The sequence below is a fragment of the Cryptomeria japonica genome, chromosome 10 (assembly GCF_030272615.1).
Source record: "Cryptomeria japonica chromosome 10, Sugi_1.0, whole genome shotgun sequence".
Classification (NCBI taxonomy): Eukaryota; Viridiplantae; Streptophyta; class Pinopsida; order Cupressales; family Cupressaceae; genus Cryptomeria; species Cryptomeria japonica.
The window spans coordinates 90846444-90862313 of record NC_081414.1 but is presented as its reverse complement, the minus strand read 5'-3'; positions in this window follow the sequence as shown (position 1 = coordinate 90862313).

The following is a 15870-nucleotide window of genomic DNA, read 5'->3' as shown; positions in this document are numbered from 1 at the left end:
TGCTTACTCTCCCTCCTATAAAGCAAATAGATCCAACAAAGATTAATTCACCCTATTTTGATAACAAATCTTTTTGTCAATTTCATCGTCAACCTGGGCATGATACTGAAAAATGTTTTGCTTTAAAGGGTAAAATTCAAGATTTGATTGATAATAATACAATCTCTATTTCAGGTGTGAATGATAAAGGCAACACATCTGTAGCTCTTCCTAACCAAAATCTTAAGATTTTTACTGATCCATTACCTTCTCATACCTCTAATGTGATTGAGACTAATGATTCCTCTTTCTCACCTGATGGTCTTGTGTCTATGACTCCAAATGTGATTAACTTTGTAGAGCAACAGAAAATCCCTAAAGAACCTTCCATCACATTTGATTCCAGTGAAACTATCAGGGCACCTGATGGTCCTTTATATATAGTTGCAAAAGTCAAGAATACACCTTGCCGTGGAGTGCTTATTGATCCTTCTTTCATGGTTAATGTTATTACTGAAGAATTTCTTTTTACTTTGCAATTGAATCAAGTGATCTATGACAAAACAAATGTGGTTGTGAAATTATTTGATGCATTTTATTCTCCTGCAATTGGTTCTATTACATTACCTATTGAGGTCCATAACAAATCCCTTGATGTGAGCTTTGCTATTATTCCATCATCCGAACAATTTCATGTGAAGCTAGGCTATCCTTGGCTATCTTCCATGAAAGCTATTGCTTCTCCTATTCACAAGTGTTTGAAATTTCCCCATAATGGTGAAGTTGTTACTATCAATCATAGTCTCTTTAAACCAGCTGAAAGAACTTCTAGCGTTCCTATTGATTATTTTTGGCCTAAACAATTCCAATCTCTTCCACCACAAAGTGATCATCTTTTCAAATCTTATCAAAAGTGGAAAAAAGATATGATCCTATCTCTAAGTGAACCGCGAACACCCAAACTTGATATTCCTATCATTCTTGAGAAGGAAGTTCTTCCTTTGAAAGATAAAACTAATGTCTTTCCTCAAGAAGATTCCCAACCCATTCCTATGGATGTGACTATGTCTATGTCTAATAAACTTTTTAAAAGTAGACCTATACCTCCACGTCATGATGGGCTTGGTCTCCTTCCTAAACCAAATATTCCTCCTCTATATGGAGCAGTTCCTCCTCCTTCCTTTTATAGAGAGAAGAGACCTTCCTCTTCTCCTATTATCCAACCTAAGAGACCACAACCTAAACACCCAAGTGATAAGGATGAGAACATTCCTCCTCCTCAATCTTCTCAACTTCCTACTAAGACTAGATGAAATCATTCTGCGCATGAACGTCGATGAAAGCATCATCTTAGAGCTTGTGCAGCTGCTTCTCAAACTTTTCAATCCCCAAAAACACCTTTAGCTAGTATTATTCCATTTTCTCCTCAGTCAAAAATTGAGCCAAAATCTCCTAAGCATAAGATTCATGATGGTTTTGATCCTGTGCGAGTTAAAGATCCTATTTTTATAAATCTTGATGATGATATAGATGAAAATGTTACTCCTCTTCATTCTGATAGTAAATATGAATATGTTGATGTTGATAACCATTTATCTAACGAATTTTCTAAAGCACTTATCCTAGCTCCTAGACAAGAATAATGTGGCTTGGAACATGAACATAGCCCTTGTTTGGATCTTGTGATAGCTCCATCTACTATGTTGGATGTTCCTCCTCTGGCGTGTTTCCTGCCTTCCCAAAATATTGATCAGCAAGATCGGGGTGTGGATGACATGCTAGACTAGTTTCATTAGCATAGCAGACTCTCTCCTCCTCTCTTTCTTTTGTTACTTCTTCTATGTGTTATTCTCATTCTTCTATTTGTTGTCCTTAGTGTTGTCTACTTGAGGACGATGCAAAGCATTGAGATCTCTTTTGGTCTCTCTCATGTTGACTCAAAAGACACATGTGTTCCCTTCTTCTAGGTGACCTTCCTTGATTGGGGAATGAAGAACAATTATGCATACATACATATGATATACATGAATTATCATACAACATACTGACCCCAAGGAAAGTGAAGTCACCTTGTGATTTGTGTTTTGTGTCTATTATCCTTGGGTTTATCTCACACTTGGGGGCTAAATCTTTGTGATAACGTGCTCCTTTCCCTTCTCAATTCTTATGTGTATCACTACCTTAAAGCAATCACCCTCGATGAGGCATGTGAAATCTCTTTAATGTAGGGGGCATAAACTCTGTCCATATCTCTTCAAGATACTTGAAAAATTTCTTGGTGAACTTAGCTTTGCCTTGAAAATTTTTGGTATTTTTCTTGCATGACTCATAGTGAGGGAACCTTACTACAGATAGTCATGGTTCTCCCTCATGATCTTCCCTTTTACTTTGTCAATCCAAGTCATAAGATCCTTAGTCCACTGGGGGTTGGTGTATCTTGCCTCCTTGACGTGGTGAAAGTCTTTCAATGTTGTTTCCTTGTACTTTACCAGAAGTATGGGCGTACACTTATACTCCTGCTAAAGTGGGGGCTAAATGTAGCGTCCTAAAATTGTGACACTTACAATTTTGACTGCATTTGGGTCTTCACAATGGCGACACAACACTGAACCTGAATGGAGACCCCGGAACCTGTTTATGACATCAAAAACTGCATATTTCTGCACCGTGGCCTGATTCTTCCTTGCACCCTGCTGTCCCGGGAGGTGGGACCATGGTGCCCAGTGCCCTGGTCCTTCAGGACCATGGCACTCAGTGACCTAGTCCCCTAGGACCATGGCACCTAGCGCCCTAGTCCTTGGCCCTATTTTGGGCCCGATCTCTTGTTGGGCATCGGGTCTTTAAGTTTGCAATTTGGAAAATAATGCTTCTAGGTCGGCCTAAGGTCAGAAAAATCAGTCTTCTAACCCTAATTGACAAGTATATAAACTACATTTCCCCTCTTAGAAAGGGTAGATGGTAAAAAAGGAAAAACATATGCGTACAAGAGGTGGAAGCGATATTCAAACATTCAAGCATTCAAATATTCCTTCAAGCAATTGAGCATTCTAAGTCTCCATTCAAGGCTAGGTGTTGCATTCAAGACAAGGATTCAACCATTGAAGATGAGATCACTTACAACCTACAACATACAACATACAACATCATTACACCTTTGCATGTAAGAATACAAACATTCTTACAACAAGGTATCAGTACTTTATTACATTACAGACATTTACATTTACAACATTCTCATTTCTTGGTTAATTCCAAAACTGGGGTTTGACCTGAAGGAAAACCCCTAATCCCTAACCCCCCAATCGTCCTCTCTTTTTTGTGTGTAGGTTGTAGGTACGTGGCTGTAATTGAAGATCTGGAATCCTTGTGCAGAGACGAACAGATCCTCCTTCATCTCGCGGATTTTTCAGAGGACCATGTGCACTCCGGGCGCCATTGTCCCATCAACTTTCGCTCAAACTTCCAGGACAGCATCGTCTCGACATTTTACTGCTAATTCCAGGTCTGTAGCTTCATCACGTGTCTCTATCTCTGTCTACAAGTGAATCTTTCTTACTTTCACATACAATCCTAGTTCAATCCTTCTATCTACATTCTTTACAAAAGAGGGTATCCTTGCTGTCTCAACCCTTGAAACTCATTTAGAATCTAGTCTTGCATTGTGTGGGATTGGATCTTGTGGGTCTCAACCCCTCTTTTGAATGTAAAGTCTCTCCTAAGTGAAAGCCATCAATCCTAGTGACCTCCTTTCTCTCTCCTTGGAGTGGGGGAACACCAAGGGTTCAATTTTTTGCTTTACACTGACTTGCCTAATCAATGTGGTTGCTATCCTAATATGAAATACTAAGTTCTACCCTTGCCTTTGCATCAAACTTCTCACATCATGTTTCTTCAACAAAACACACTAATATGAAGTGAGCCAACACCATAAGGATAGGGTCAAGTATCATGGCAACTAATTATAATATGTGAAGACGGGGTTTGCACATAAGTGTTGGTTCTCAACAATGCCACACTTCCAAAATTGTCAGTTCAAGACTTGTCCTATTGGGTGAGCACTCATTGATGGCCACAAGGCCAAATCAATGTATGTAGGCTTCGAACTCATAACTCCAGGCTAGAAGGACCCTATAGAAGGTCTATGAACACTCACTTGGTATTACAATAGAAAGAACCTTCCTCTAGAACTTTGTTTGCAACACACACATCAATATTGGTAATAATTGTTCTGATGGATGGTCTATTAGGATGGTAAATAAAATGCTTATTATTTTTCCACCCTTTGAAACTACAATAAGGTATTTGACTTGGAAGGGTCCCCACACATCACTTCAACAACAAACATTAGGCAATTCAACCATTTGCCTTCTCAATGCATTTTTTTTTGTCTTTCACTAGTTTTCTCTGTCTGATACATAGGGTTATCAAACCTTTCATGGCATCATCACACATGCCTTCCAATATGTAGTCTTTTCATATTTTAGGTGTCTACACACTATGTTGTTGTTAAGTATTGATGTAGTCTTAAGACATCTCATGACTCCATTACATGTCCACACTTTGGTTTACAAACACAACTCTGTCAAAACAAAAACAATATTAGTAGTAAAACTATGACTGTGACAATCAATACCCTTAGGACAGTCATATAAATTTAATCTATTTCATTTGGTTTTTATCAAAAAACCATTCCAAAGGTTGCATAGGGTCCCCTCACCCCTCTCTCTATCATCAACCACTTCAAAATACCAATCACTTGTTCTTCCCACCAAATTCTTCCTTGATATGATACATAGCATGAAAAAAGGTCTATCATCAAGCATGATATGATACATAGCATGAAAAAATGCACATAAAACCCCATTCATTAATAAAAACTCTTGGATGGCATGCCAAAGGCCTATTTATTCCCATCCAAGTGTGTTACAACCTCAAACCACCATAAACTAACTTTCCAACCATATTTTTAAGAAGTTTCTACAAGAAATGCAAAAGTTGTCATGACAATATGACAACTTTTTTCCCAATGGACCTCAAACTTTCACAGTTAGGTCTCTATTTGTTGTTAGAATGCGATCTATGACTAAGTATTAGAGGATCTTACTAACTTGTGTATCATGCTTTTATGTGTCTCTGACATGACTCCTAGTAACTATATAAGGATCTTACTAGTCCTAGATCTATTCCTTGTCTTTTTTATATGGTTCCTAGTGAGAATATATGAATCTTCCTAGTTCTAAATGTCATAACTTTGTGTTTTGCATGCTCCATGTGTGTTACCAATGTTACTCATATTACTCACTTTGTACTTCCCTTTTATCTCAATATTTTAGATTGACAATATCATAAGTCTTGGGAGCTACCACCTTTCCAAACTTGTAGTAATCTTGACTCTTCAATATCTTGGTGAAAGAATATTCGGTTTCTCCATATTTTTCAAAGAGTAAATGAGCATAATTTCATACTCTTGCTAAGAGGGGGCTAAATATTGCATCATAAGTTGTATCTCTTTAAAAATATACACTAAGTTTGGACTCAATTTAAGTGGTTGTGCCTTATTTATTCCTAGTTGTACTTAGGTTTGACAATGTTTCCATAAATTTGGTTCATTCCCTTATTCATGATGTTCCTCATGGCTCATTTTTATAGGACTAGGGTCTTGGGAACCTTTATTCATGGAAATTGGACCTAAAATTTGAAAGATGAATGTTGGATTCACAAATAGTAGGAATTTCCTCTCCAAATTTGGACTTTTGCAAAAGTTCAATTTGAAAAGGTGCAATCACCATCCATATAAGGTCCATCTTGAAAATTAAATGATAATACCATCCATGCATATTAAATGATATAATCAAGTAATAAAGAAGGAAAACCATTTCCTGAAGTTGTCAAATGATTTTAAAGATGCACAACAGTCGACTAAATGCAATTCACTAAAAAAGAAAACAAAGTATGCTACAAGATAGTGGGTAAGATGCAAGGAATGAAGTTAAATAGACAAAGAAAAACCATAAATATTACCAAGTCAAAAGGAGTAGCTATGACCTCTTAGGTGTTTTTTCACTTGCATAAATTAGACTTCTTAAGGATAGAAACACATGTAGATAGTAGTATGAAGTATTTTTGACGATTTTTGAAGTAGTTGAAGGAATGGCTTATTTTAGTTATATCTAACCCAAGACAATTTCAACTCAAAGTAAGGAATAAAACCATATGTCCTATAAGTTTGGTAAGCTAATTCAGTAGCTGGATAAGGTAGAGCATGACTATAGGGTAGTCTTGAGACTCATTTAACTCAATTAGAACATGTACCAAGTATCTAGGAGCTTACAAAGCCAACTCAACCATATTTCAAGTGAGAATGCAATGAAAGGAGTAACAACTTTGAATACACCTCAAAAACCACTCTGGTGGCCAAGTAGGTGGAAATAGTCTTTTCTAACATTTTTTCTATTCATAGATGCAGCCCTATATTCTCTTTATTATTTGAGATGAGAAATACATTTTTGGCGGTTTTGTTATTACCCAGTCCAGTATCGATCTGATCTTGATACTGTCATAAAAGGAGTGACTATCCTCAGTGCTTGATACTATCAAAAAAATTGAGTGTTGCAGCAGTGAATCTTCCTTTGACCTTTGGGTGGTTGGGAGGGTAAAGACCCATGGTGGTATATGTTTAGTGGTTCTTGTAAGAGTATCCGAAAGTACATTGGTTTTTGGATATCTAGTATATTTTGTGAGTTGAGTACCAGGGGGGATTAGAAGACCCAATTGAAGGAGGATTTGTGTGAATAAGGGTTGAGGGTGTTGGTGGTGATTGAATGTTGGAGAGTTGGATTGTGACTTAGACATATTTATTTGTCCTATTTGAGTGTGATTCAATGGTTGGGTGAGGGTTGGTGAGTATAGGTGTGTTTTGGGGTATTGAATCCTTTTGAGTAACCTGTGGCCTTGTGAGGGGTCTTGTGAGTAAGTGAAGGGTTGATACCTAATTTAATAGGTGAGTTGGGAGAAATATCTCCCTTGTTGGTTGAGTTTATTTGATTCTCTACATCAGCATGCCTTTTCTCTATCAATCCATTCAAACTTCCACCCAAAGATTTAATGTTGTGAAAGTTCAAAATAAATTTCCTTGTTGTCCTTACTATCTTGCATCAACTTTCATATCACTAGGTAGTATTTTTCTTAGAACTATCATCTTTCATGGTAGGATACCATCTCAATCCCTTGAGTTAAGTTAGCTTACCTTTAGAATTTATCATTTCCTAATCAAGTTGCTCAAGGGGAAAATGTCACTAATCAAGTTGAAATGTCGATTTCTCAATCTACCTAAGCTAAAAGGTTAAAATAAATTGCAAAAGATAGAACAAGGTTATGAGAAAATGAATCATTAGTATTACCTAAATCCACATTATCAACAAAATCTAGAAATAACCTTGTATGTAAATAATTTATCATGCCAAAATTGCCAATTCTAACGTGAAAATGAGACCAAGGAAAGCTCTAGAACAACTACTACTATTCATTCACATGTTCCTTATTAACCTCAATCACCACGAAAGATGCACAAATTGATTATAATAAAGAAGATGTTTCATAAATATAAATATTAATTCAGGACTAAGGAAAATGAAAGAAATAAAAGAATACCAAGCAATCAAAAAAGACTACCAATACCGTTGCAAACTATGAACTTCATTTCCATTAATTCTTCAAAATATACTAGCAAAGCACAAGTATTCAATCTACAACCTATTGCTAAATGTCTTTTGAAAGAAAACACACTAATGAGTGTTACTAAACTTGGACCTTAAATAATCAATTATTAGACCCTTAAAATGAATTTTGAAATTACATTTATAGGGAAACTTTTTCCTCAAAATTAGAGATTAAATTCCACCCAAAACCTTATCAAACTAAGAGGTACAATCAACACACAAGATACTAGCCTATAACTGAATTAAGAACTATAAGTTGACTCATGAAAATGAAATATAAGTCAGAAGGAACTTAGAATATGGAGTTAAAGAAGCATGGAGAACAAGAAAAAGAGGATCTATCTAGGTCCCCACCCCCAAGATGACTCCTCCAAAATTTTAAACTTAGGTGCACAAAAAACAAGATGAAGAACAAAGGCCAAAGTAGGTTGTAACTACCATGAACCCATCCATCCAAAGTGATGAGAATCTAGAAGTTCCTAAGTGGCTACAATTCAACTTTGAAAGGATAAAGAAGAGAGTATTGAAGAAAGTAAGTTTGCAAAAGATGATCATTGAGGTTGAGGCCACAAGGAAGCCAAAGAAGGAAATGACTTTGTATTCCACCTAAAACTATGCAAAAGGAGAGATAGTTGCCAATACCCTAAAATAGAGAAGATTTAGTAAAAACTGCCAATACCCTAAACTAGGGTAACTCGAGACAGTAAGAAAATGGTTTGGGGGTCATATAGACTAGCTTTATACTATAGGTTAATTACAAAGTGATAAGCTATGTGGTTGGAGATTTTCAGTCCACTCCTTCTAGGTTAGGATTGTGCTAAACCGAACATAATTGTATCTCCCTAGGGCTTTCAGGTTGGGTGTGTTAGGCTGGCTGTCAAGAGAAAGAAAGGCTTGCCTGAACAACACTGAATGAAGGTTGCAAATCACTTGAATAATATTCATTCCCATTGTTTTCTTGTGCATTGGTTTGATCTCCATCGATTCTGTAGCCAGAGGTAGACACCACCCTATATATTAGCTCTTACAATAATGATCAATCAACACATATATGGGAGGAAGGGATTGCCTTGAAAAAATTGAACGCTCACTCCTCAATCATAGTTCTATGGTTTTACGAGTGGATTCCTATAGGGTATTATGCATTCAGGAACCACACCTTTGACTAGGAGCCATCCAACCTGAGATTGGATAATCAATATGAATACAAGATTGGCCAATTTGCATAAAAAATGAGGGCAATTAACCACCACATGTCTCATTTCCTAACATATTTTGCATAAAAAAGGAATCTCTCATACTCCAAGAGTTGCTTCCACAATCGTTCAATATCCCACAAGAATGCAAGCATAGCTAGCATGTATAAAAGCAAAAGTTGTAGAATCTCTTGAATGGCATATATTTTGTAACATGAAATTAAGGTGAAGAATCTACCTCCTGTGCGGGATTGCAAGCAATGCACAAATTCCTTCGATGTGGGTTTGATCTTGTTGGGGCTTGAAGTCGGCACAGATGCCTATGCGGGATTGCAATGCACAAATGACTTGCCCTCTTCTTTTTTTTAAGTAATGGTTGTTGTCATCAAAATTACGACGAACTCAAGCACTTTTTGGAATTTTTTTTTTCATTAGTAATGCCTTCTTCATCGAAACCAAATGGCAAATTGCCATCGGAATTTCGACGAATTCGGGTATTTTTTCAAAAAAAATCAAATTTGGTCACAATATACCTTCTCCGTCGAAAACCTTAGTCGGAAATCTAGTCCAAATATATTAATGTGAAAGGGCACAAAATTCTTCTAGTTCTCTTTTAATGCAGAAGATTCTAGATAGTGGGTTAGTAGAAGAGTTAACTTTCCCTCCAACAGTGTCATGCCCTTAGCTAGTTTTGGAGTGCATGAATAGATATGACCTTGTTGAGAGATGTATAAAAGGTGTGGATGGTGAGGTTCTACTCAAGATTAGTCAGGAGGTCATTGCTATTGTGATGAAAATTCCTGAGAAAGAGCAGTATGAGGATTGGACAGTTTGTAAGTCTCAAGGGCTCTTCTCTCACAAGAAATCATTCTATAGAAGTGTCATTGCAAGAAACTAGCTATTCAAATTTCAAAGGGGAGGTTCTCACCTATTGAGTCCATTAACTTGGGAACACTTAGTCAGAGAGGTAAAGGATATTGTCATCATGTTACACAGAGTAAGGGGGAGCACAATTGCTTTCTATTAGGAATATTGGATGTACTTCTTCATTCAGGTCATCCTTGGTGATAACAAATATATGCGCAGAATTGATTGCAGACAAGCTACATGAGGGTTTGAGTTGCTTCGGTAATAAGAACTTCTATATGTCATCATAACTCCTGTATTGCTTCACCTGCATTAGGCTATGGTCTGGTTTACATCATGAAACATGGATTGATGATATGAAAATATATGAATATCACCCACATCTGCAACATAATAGGTCTTGTGAAAATTATTGTAAGTTGCATGATATATTGTGAGGAAGGATGGTGTTTGAACTGAGGGGGAATATTCATAAAAGGTTGTCAGATGAAGCCATGTAGTTGATAAGTACTTAGGGCAACTACTTCATACCAATTCAAATTTTGATCTTATAGAAGATGTGTCCTAATAGGGACATAATTTATCTATTTATTTTATCAAACAAAAAATAACTTGTTAGTGAGACGTGAACAAATAAACAAGCACTTCATAACTAATGGTGTTGATCCTTCCATATGAATTTTTAATACATTTTATTCATCTAGTATTAGTTCATACATTCAAGTGGCCCTCCCAAAGTACTTGTTATTATTTATATTAGTCATTTAAGTGCATCACAAAAAGTCACATATGAACTAGTAGGAATAAAGGAAGGAACATCATGATTTATCTCAAATTTAATTTTTATAGGTATTTGATGGAGGATATGCCTTATGTTAACATTAGGAATATTCTTGATTATAGTATGTTTGATAATCAAATTCCTTAATATCAAACTATCACAATGATAAACAAGAAATCATCTATCTATCTATAAATATGGGGTAAAATATTTTTTTAGCTAGTAAATATGCATACATAAATTAAAAAATTTCTCATTGGCATCCTTTTTTAGAGATCCAAGTGATTTGTTATTCTATTCTATATTGATCCATTTTTTTTCAATCATACTATTTATAATGGGTGACTATCACCCTTATAAACTGTCTGGAGAGCAAACCTAGAAATGATAGCTCACCTGTTGCCTAATTTTTTTATGGATCATTACTATATGTAGTAGTATGTCTATTTTTTAAACAAGACAACTCATTATTCATGCCTATTCTCATGAAATTATATGTTGATTTCCTTACATTGGATTATATTCTAAATTTCTACGAAATATTATATGATCTTTGGCAAATGACAAAAAAATAATATTATGTTCTTCTTTGCACCAAAAATGAAGTTGATAACTATGTTACTAACTATATTGTTTCTTCTATGGTGAGGTTATGCCTTCAAAACATATGGTGCAAGTGCTAATATATGGATGTTGCAATACTTTAATAAGAAGACTATCTTCTACGTGTCTTTGAATCAAATGGACAAAATATGAATGTAGCTCTTGAAGAATCAATATGGCCTTGAAGATTTATTGAAGAGTTCCATTTTGATACATATGAAAGTACCATATTACTTGAAGTTACTTTACTCTTTCTAGAGACTATCATTTCTAAAGATCAAAATGAACATTGAAGATCACAAACACCTCACTCAAGTGAAAGTATTCTATAATAAAGGCACCTTGAAGATCATGAGCACCTCACTCAAGTGAAATCATTCTATAATAAAGACACTTTGAAGATCATGGGCACATACTATATGTTGTAATTTTATCCATCATTTTGAAATCCTCTATGCCATTAAGGGGGAGTGTACATGACACTACCTAGTGGCTAAATCCTAGATTTAAGACCTAATAGGCATAAGACCTTTAGGAATTTTATGCTCAAAATTCAAATAATTCTTGGCCTTAGGTGATGACATTGAGGGGGAGTGTGCATGTCAATGACACCACCTAGTGGCTAAATCCTAGTTTTTAATCCTACGGGTAGGCATATGTCCTAATAGGTATGAAATAAGACCTATATAGGCATTAGTAAGACCTTTAAGCCTACAAATAGGCATATGTAAGTCCTTTTTGTTTTAATTACTGTAGGTAGGCATTAGTAAGTCCTATAGGCACATTTGTGCTTAAGTCCTATGGGCATATTGTAAATTCTTCTCCTTGTAAATCTTTTACTTGTAAAAGAACTGTATTAAGTCCTACGGACACTATGTAATGAACCTGGGGAGAGGCTAATTTGAGGAGACCGTGGCTCCAATATAATTTTTTAAGACCTCATAGCATGATTTTTCAAACACTGGGATTATAAATTATGACAAGATGACTTCATGTAGTCCGGAATGCATGATCTTTATGTTGGCATATATTTGTGTCCCTTTTTATCACTGTCAAAGAAGACCTACGTTCCTGGGGTGCTTCATTTTTTCTTTTATGGAAATTGACATGTGATCCCCTATTAACATTAAGGGGGAGTGTTAGAACATAATGTTATTAGGAATCACATCCTTATAACATTTATATATAATGTTCTATTATAAGAACACAATGTTATTAGGGATCACATCCTTATAACATTTTTATATAATGTTCTATTATAAGGTTATAAAACCTTACATATTATATGCTTTATAAGAATATCCCATTTGAAATAATTATAATCTAAGAACTATTAGATTATTAATTATTTATGAGTGGGGGTTATTGAAAAGGTGTGACTAGTGAAGTCACCCTTCATCCTATATTTAAATAGGTTCTCTCTCATTTGAGAGGTGTGTGAATTTGGAGCTTTATGGTGAGTTGTATCACTATGCATATGAGGTATTATTGGCCATGTGGAAGTATTGGAGGAGTGTCCCCAGGTTCATGTCTATTTTATTATAGACTATATTTGTAAGTGTTTTAATTAAATGATGCTTTATCGGGTTTTTTTTATCGGAAAGGGTTTTACCCATGTATATCTTGTGTAATGTGTACATTTTTTATGTATGCTTCATATTTAATTTACTTTATAATCTTGTTTATAATGATTAGTATCCTAAGATCCTAATTCCTAACACAACTAGCTTAAATTGATATGAAGTATAGAGCTAAACATCAGTTAGGTGTCTCCTTTCCTATTGAATTAACATATTTCATATGTAATAGCATCTCTGATGCTTTAAATTTAGAATTAGAGTTTAAGAAGTTGAGATTTCAGTTGTATGGACCTCGAGTTAATTTTGATGCCAAGTGATTTGCTGCTGGATATCTAACATTGAGAAAATACTTCACTCATGTGCCAAATATTGAGGACTTTTGGGCTAACTATTGTGATGAATTTGAAATCAGGAAGAGGGCACATCAAAGGTTCATTTTATATTAGGTCAGGGTTTATGATCTAAAAATGAATGGTTCTAATGTTGAAGAGGATGATTGTGAATTGATTGATCCCCAGTTTATAAATAGTAGACAAAAAGGAGTGATTCCAGAGGTGGACTGGGATAAAGATGAAGAGGATCAAATCCAAGAAAGGACATTTCCAATCATTAGAAGGATTGAAAAATGGTTGAGAGGATGAAGAATGGGGAGAATTTGAAGAAAAATCCCAATTTCACCCTTTGAGGTTCTAGTAGCTAACTCTCTTGTCACACCTTGTGTTGCAGGTTCCTCAAAAATATAGGTTAAGACTGAACAAGAAGCAAGGCTAGTGAGGGTCAAGAAGGAATCGACTCTTACCAGGATCACTCAGTCTAAATCTAAAAACAAGGTAAAGCAATCATCTATGGATTCAATAGTAGTTGATTTGGATTCCCCTCTTGATATGGACAACACTCCAGCCCATCCAGATTCAGAGGCACAAGAAATTGATAATGCAATTGATAATCAGTAGGTGGGTGATGTGATAAAAACTGCTACCACATTGGTGGTAAAGAAAGGAAAGGAAGCCAAATCTCGTTATGAGAAAGCTCCTAAATAGAGTGGACCTCTATGGTTAGAAAAAACTCTAAGTAATAAGGAAAGGAACATAGTCCCTACTTCAATTTGATTGGAGGATATGGTAAGTAAATGTCTAGGAAAGACTCCCAAGGCCAAGAAGTTCAAAAAAATCTCCAAAATTGATTTTGATGATAGAATAGGTAATTGGACTGCATAAATTACCTGCCCAAATATGGATGAAGTTGTTTCCAGCCCTACTACAAAGGATTTCACAGTTGAAAAACTAAATCTTGGTGCCAGAACTAGAGTAGCTGATGCCTATCATCTTGAAACATCGACCAAGAAAATACTCAATAGAACATGGAAGGATGAAATGGATAAACATGAGCTGTAGGAAATTCTAAGGAGAATGATAGAGTATATTGAAGCCATTAATAATCCAAATCCTCAACCTCTATCACATCTTCCAATGTCCTTTGACCCTAAATCACCTACTAATGAAAAGACTCTGGAACAAATACATAAATGTTGGCTCATTACAAAAACTGTGATGGAGTTGTTAGAAGGAATTCAAAAATTAGGCACAAAATGTTTTATTAACTTGAGTAGAGTTTATGATGGGTCATTAATGGTAATGAAGGAATTAGAAGTTGAAATCACGAATTGGAAAGAAGAAGAAGAAGCTAAATGGGTAGAAAAAGAAACACAGATATGAGAAGTGAAAATCTATGGAGTAATGAAGTTTCTCATTGATAAACCTGTAGCTGGCAAAGATGATAGTATTTTGTATGTTTGCTAGTGGAACATTGAATGGAGGAATTCCCTAATAAAGAAAGCTTATGATGAATCATAAAAACTAGTGGATTATATCACAAAATTAGTTGCATCAATGCAAAATGAACTTGTGTGCATAAGAATCAAGTGCCTAAAAGATGGTGGTAAGACCCTCAAATCTACGGAGGTTATAATAGAATCATTTGAAAGCAAAATTAATTATGTCAAAGAGGAAAAGGACTTAGTTCCAGATGATTTGTCCACCATCGCAAAGATTAAATCTCTTCTATTTTTATGCATCGGACTCTTGAACATTCATTCTGACAAAGTCGCACAAGTTCGTAGGGAAAAAGAGGTCTGGAAGAAGAGGATGATACACATGGGACTCCTTCACGGTGCCTTAATTCAGGATTTCTCTGTTAATTACATTGGATGGAAGAATGCATCAACTATCACAACTATTGAGCCCAATTAGAATGATTCATAACTCTTTTCTTATCATTAGTTTTGGCAGATTTAGTTTTTAATTTTAACAAAACTTCTCAAAACATTCGGGGTGGAAATCTTGAGTTTTCGTATTTCCCTCTTTAAACTGTTAGTCAGGTTGTGGCTATGAAAACTATTTTCTGATACTCTGAAAAGGTTCAAGAATTTTTGTTAGTGGGTGGAAATAAACTTTTTATACTTTATCTATTTTTGAAGATACGAGGAAAGATATTCATTTGTGAATGAAATATATGAAATCGATTTTGATAGTTTGAATCTATGTGTTAGAGTCTGAGGAATTTATTTCTACGTGAATGAATTCTTGTTCAAATTGATCTCATTGCTCATATTGAAAATTTTTACAAAGTTAGGAGTTAAAAATTCTTCTTTCTTTTATGTACATTGAGTTGGATTAGTTAAGATAGTCAATGAGCTACTTTCTTAAATTGATATACAAGTATTCCAGATCTTCATAACATGTTGATGTATGGAGATGAATTCCTTTATGCTTTTGGGTTAAAAGTGTACATGAACTCATAGATTAAATTAATTCATTGAAGACCTTTGAAGGGAGTTGTACCTTAATTTAGAAGAGAACAAATTATTTTCCGTTTATCCAACTGTGTGGTTGCAAATTTGTCTTTGAAGGGTAATAGAGGTTAAGTGAAGAATTGAGCTCTTGACAAAGGAAAAATATGTTAACCAACACAAATGATGGAAAAAAGAAGAGATTTGATCCCACAAATCTTTCTTTTGATTAATTCAAGATGGGGTGGATATGTTGAAAGTCCAAAAGAGTTGATTATTTAGAAGCCATTTAGTTGAGATGACCATCCATTGCTTTGTAAATATGACCAATTCTATAGGGAGTACACCTACTTGGAAT